The following is a 6,113-nucleotide window of genomic DNA, read 5'->3' as shown; positions in this document are numbered from 1 at the left end:
ACTTCTGGACCTCCGGGAGAAATCTGTTCCGCTGTTTCCTCTCTCGCCAACCCCCTGCCGTGTCAGTTGATGATTCCCATCAGTATCAGTTCCTGGAAGGGAGCCGCCATCCTAGACACTGGTTCCTCCTATACTCTGGTAAATGAGAGAGTGTGGAATGAGATGAATGGTGAAATCAAACCTTGGACAAGAGGCCCATTATATCTGGCAGATGGAGAAGGACGACAACCATTGGGATGGAGTGCCTTAACCATCACACTACAAACTCAGACAACCACATTACCTTGTGTCATTTTGCCAGCTCAAAGTCTTGCATTCTCTGCTGTGTTGGGGCTTGATTTCATCTCCCTCTCTGGTCTGCAGTTCGACGTTTCTGAAAAATGTTACTGGTTCAAGGTCAACCGGAAACAATGGTACCATTTTATTCCAGAATCTACATCTTGGGCAAATGATCCGCAGCAGCAGCTTGCCTTTTTTTCTGCCATTCCACCCGCAAATTTATTTGACTTTTCCTCAAGTGATGATCTTCTGCAGAAAGCAGTCACCAGTGCACACCTGGATGATTTCGGTAAACAGTCATTATTATCTCAACTACAGAATAATTTTGATGTGTGTAACACCAACCTGGGATGTACAAAAGTACTCACTCACAAAATATATCTATCTCATGAAGTGCCCATCAAACAAAAACCATATCGAGCAAATTCAGGTAAAGTTGGTTTGTTATTGGACATTTGGTTGAAATAGCTTCTATATTTTTGACCAAAGTGGTTCAAATATGTTTTCTTAATTTCTTATCTCATTGTCTAACTTAAGTTAATGTTTTTCAGGTTCTTGTCTTTTGGAAGAGTACGTCGTAAACGATACAAACGGTGGATCACATGTGGATCTCACAATATCAATTACAGCCGTGTACGTCACATTTCTCCTGCTTCCATTTCATAAGTGCATACGTGTTGTTTGAGCATTCCTTAATGGCACAGTGTGGGCTAAGAATGTTGATTTAAGGAGTTTTAAGTAGTGAAAAAGCTTTATAATGTAAAACACACTGAGATATTACGCTGGGTAAAGTGACTTTGGCAAATGCTTGCGCATGCATAGTTGAAAGGTTGGATTGTATAACCATTATAACTAAAGCAAACATTGATAGAGAGCTGGTCAACAGGTCTTTGATCTCTTCGTATCTGAACAAAATCAACAGCATCAGAGTAATTGTCAAGCATAACCTCTGCAATATTTCACATAATTATACGCGTACTGAAGGTGTGCTTGATAAACTCTTCTGGTAACTCATTGATCATCGTCCTCCTGTCAGGAATATATTTAAGGCTGTTTTAACAGTTGAAATGCACAGACAGAGAAGAGAGATGGCTTTGCTTCTTCCATTAGTGCTGCTCAGTATCTGCTGCATCTCAGCAGCTGTACCCCAAGCTGAGTCTTAGAATAAAACCATTTCAACCAAACCTGCAGGAGACGAACCTCCAAGTGTCCTGAACCAACAGCAGAACTTTGTCCCTGACATCAACACTGTTGCTGAGAGACATCAGCGTCCAGCTGGCTAAACATGAGGTGGAGGTGAGGCACCTGCAAAGACAGAATGAAGGTAATGTGATGCACATTTCTGAGCATCGAAACATCGTGGAACACATTGAAAACATAGATTTATACCAGGGTGGACTGGGACAAAAATTCAGCCATAGCATTATGTGTCCAGACCTGTCCACTACATTATCAGAGACACTATGTCGAAGTTGTTATTAAGTCAGTGATCCTCAACAAGTCGCTCTTTATGTCTTCATTTTAATTATTGTTATTATTTTTGCACATTTTTCAAGTTATTTTTGAAACTTCTCAAATGTTGTGCTCTCTTTGATTTTTTTGGCCACTTTTCATTCCAATAAGCTACCTTTTGCCCACTTAATACCACTTGTTTCCTTTTCTCCTTACATTTTGCCTCTTTTTGTCCCACATTTTTGCCCTTTTTCACTATTGTTTGCCACATTTTTGCCCAATTAAGCTACCCTTTGCCATTACATATCACCAGTTCCTCTTTATTTGCCCATTTTTGGCCACTCTTGACTGCTTTTGACCAGTTTTAGTCGCTTTACTCTCTTTTCTTGCCATGTTTTTGCTAGTTTTGGACCATTTTTAGCCACCTGTTACCATATCTGCCTCCACTTGCTTGTCAAAAAAAAAAAAAAAAAAAAAAAAATGGCTTTCCTGCAGAGAAGTCTCGTGGGATGAGATTTCACCGGAGATACGAGGCTCCTGCCCAAAACAACGTTCAATGTAAACACGTTCAATGCGCAATTCTACTTTGTCAACATTTAGAAACATTGCTTTTATTTTGCGGAAATCTGTAATGGAAACATAGCTTAAACGTTACAATTGAATAAATGCGATAGATTTGATTTGATTGTCCTGATTGTTGACATGGACAGAAAATTGTAGCTGTCATTAACCCACAATTTTAGGACTGAACCACTCAATACATTTCACTACTTAATGTATACAAATATTTTTTCATCGTCAAAGTTTTGTGTTACCATTATTGTTTTTTGTTTTTTTTCACAAAGACACCATTCGGTTCATTTTCTGTGCAGCAAACACATCACTGATAAATGTAAACATTTTCCAAACATGTGAAGTGTATTAAAGCATTAATGTGTGATAGTAAAGGTTTATAGTCTTTTTCAATAAAGAATTGATTCCAGAAAAGATGCATATGTGAAACTAGTGGTTAAACAGAGGCCCTAAACTTCTATGAGGAATTTCACAGGAATCTGGGGGTGTTAAGTTTAAAAACAGACCTGCAGACTTCATGTATGAAAGGACCCTCTAAGTGATAAATCGAGGGGCACCTATTTTGACAATTGAGGGGAGTTGTAGGGTGTGAGCCAATGAGCACGTTGACATCGGTGTTGGTCGTTATCAGAGACTTGGGAACCGATTATTTGTTCCAGATGAAAGACATGATTTACCAAATTTGCGATACTGAGCTGATGAGGATCCAGGTGTAAATTTCCTTTCTTATGTCTCCACATGATGATAAACTGTTTCTGTGTACTTTCACAAACTAGAATTGGGCTGTTTTCACTATAGGGTGATGAGCTAATGTTAAAGGGGGAGGACTTCTTTTGAACCATATATGCGAACACAGACTCTGAATAGCTCACAGTTTTGCATCAATTGGCCAGCAGCTCTCAGCAGGACTTCACTTTTTTGTAACCTGTTTTGACTTTTGATTGTATTAATAAACTGCATATTACTTACAAGTCATTCGTCCGAAGACTTTTTCCACACCACCTTTTTGTCATCACTTCTACACCACAAGAAACAACACATGTTCCTCATTTCCAATTTAACACAAGTACAAAGTTAGAATTGTCTGTATTCATAAAGATCAATAAAACACAATACAATTTGATCAATCTTCTTTTCATGTATTTATTATTGCATTTTCTACAGTACAGACCAGGGGTTCCCAAACTTTTCAGCCCACGACCTCTAAAATAATGGTGAAGGAGACTGCTGACCCCCAGTAAATCATAGTACCATTTACTTCAGGTTACAAAGATGCTGGATTGTTTTGTTTGTTCTTGGGTTTCTTAACCTTTAACCAGCTCTTGAATTTTTTTCCACAGTGCTTTCAACTTTGAATATTTTTCCTTCTTATCCTTGTCCTTGAGTGTGTGTGTCCTTGTAGAGTGGATGTCTTTCTGCTGGTCAGCATTTGCTTGTGCGTCCACTAAGATATTCTGCACCTGAGCGAGGTCGTCCATCATGGTAGAAATCTTCTTGGCGTTCTCAGACCGCTCCTTTTCTATCTGCAGATCTTGGGCGTGAAGCTTTTCCTTTGCTTTATCCAGGGAGGTCTGTAGCAGGGTCAGTTGTTGTTGGGATTGGCTCTCTTTCTGGCAGTGAGCTTCCTCTAATGCCTGGACTTCTTTCAACGCTTCAGCCTTCTCCATCACCAGTTGGGTGCACTGGTCTGTCTGGATTTTGAAGTCCTCCTCCACCTTCTTGAGAGCGTTGCTTATTTCTGTAATAGTCCGTTGATGTTCATCAATGAGAAGATCCTTCTTTTTCAAATCAAAATCTTTGTCTAGGATGATCTTCATAGCCTCAGCTCGCTGCTGGTCAGCATTTTCTTGTGTGTCCACTAAGACATTCTTTGTCTGAGCGAGGTCGTCCATCATAGTAGAAATCATCTTGGCATTCTCAGACTGCTCCTTTTCTCTCTGCAGATCTTGGGCGTGAAGCTTTTTCTTTGCTTTATCCAGGGAGGTCTGTAGCAGGGTCAGTTCTTGTTGGGATTGGCTCTCTGTCTGGTAGAGAGCTTCCTCTAAATCCTCGACTTCTTTCAAAGCTTCAGCACACTCCATCTCCAGTTGGGTGCACTGGTCTGTCTGGATTTTGAAGTCCTCCTCCACCTTCTTGAGAGTGTTGCTTAGTTCTGTTATAGTTTCTTGATGTTCATCCATGAGAAGATCCTTCTTTTTCAAATCAAAATCTTTGTCACAGATGATCTTCTTAGCCTCAGCTTGCTGCTGACTAAAAGATCTGTCCTGTTGCTCAAGCCGGTTGTTCAGCTGATGAATCTCACACTGAAAAGCATCCTTCTCTGCCACCAACTGATTCTTCTGAGCATTGAAATTCCGATGTAACTCCTCCAGTGAAAATTTGGTCTCGTTCACATCTTTTTTATGGCTTTGAAGCCTTTGTGCTTCCTGCGGGCTCTTCTCCAACTGCTGGGTTTTCTCCAGCAATTGTGCTTTTGTCGTACGCACTATTTTTTTGAGTTTGTACATTTCACTGTCTTTACTTTTAAAGATGGAGTTGATTTGTGCTTCCATACGCTCCCTCTCCATCAGGTACTCCTGCAACTGCTTGCTTTTGTCGTAGAATTCGTTGGTCCTCAGATCCAGTAATTCTTTGAGATCGGATATTTCCTTGTCTTTGCTTTGAAGGATGGTGTTGTTTTCTTCTTCCCAGAAATTACTTCCTCTTCGAAGTAAGGCATCGGTTAAAGGGTCTTTTGTCATGTTATTTGACATTTTTAATCTTCACTCGAAGAATGCTAATGTGTGACGAGTTAGTCTGGAACTGAACAAAACACTACTTGAGCTCCTTTTTAAAGTGTCAGCTATGACTGCCTTTGATCTTTGTTCATATCTTTTCTGTGTCACTATGACATCACTGCCTTCTAAATTTGGTTCTGCATGTTGATTGGCTGCCAAGAAAGAAAGAAACTGGTGTCGTGTTGTGGTGGAAAAATTGATTAATTATATTTACTCGTGTACTTTCTCATATGCTTACTCATTAATTTGATCTTATTCAAATATATTGTCTTAAGTTGTACACTTTCCATGTCTTTTGTCTTCCTCTTTCTGGAAGGTTGGTTAACTCGCCCTCCCAATACACATCGGCCAGACACGACGACTCCCACACACACACACCCACACACACATTTCTACGCTCATCCTTTGAACCGACCCCCTGCCTCTCTGCCTTTTGTTTCTCACCTCTTCGGGGGGGGTGAGGGTAGGAAGTGGAACTGGGTAAAAATGTGTGTGAAATGTGGTCCGGGGGTCAGTCTCGTGTTGCTCCCTTTGGCCAGAGGGATCTCCCTTTTGGCCAAGGGGAGATCCCTTTGATTATCCTGTCTGTACCTTTTTTATTTACTTTAGAATAAAATCATTTTTTATTACTTCATCATCCCTCCAGAATGGTCTTCATCATTTATCACCGCAGAGTGTGTTTTCAAGTCAAAGACGAGGTATCCGTAAATTTCACCGTCACCATCACATGATAACTAAACTACCCTTCACTGGGACACAAAGAAAAAAAAGCAACAATTGTCCATTATGGTGGTAAGACTCCCTTATAACTGTGGCTCAGGTGGTAGTGAGTCGTCTTCTGATCGAGAGGTTGGGGGTTCGATCCCAGTACCTGACTATGTGTCGAAGTGTCCTCGGGCAAGACACTGAACCCTAAGTTGCTCCCAGTGGTCGACTAGCGCCTTGCATGGTAGTCCTGTCCCACTGGTGTGTGAATGTGAGAGTGATTGGGTCAATGAGCTGATATGTAAAGCGCTTTGAGACTGCTTCAGT

Source organism: Gouania willdenowi, chromosome 14, assembly GCF_900634775.1.
Source record: "Gouania willdenowi chromosome 14, fGouWil2.1, whole genome shotgun sequence".
In the NCBI taxonomy this organism is placed as follows: domain Eukaryota; kingdom Metazoa; phylum Chordata; class Actinopteri; order Blenniiformes; family Gobiesocidae; genus Gouania; species Gouania willdenowi.
The sequence above is the reverse complement of the archived record's forward strand: the minus strand, read 5'-3'. Positions refer to the sequence as shown.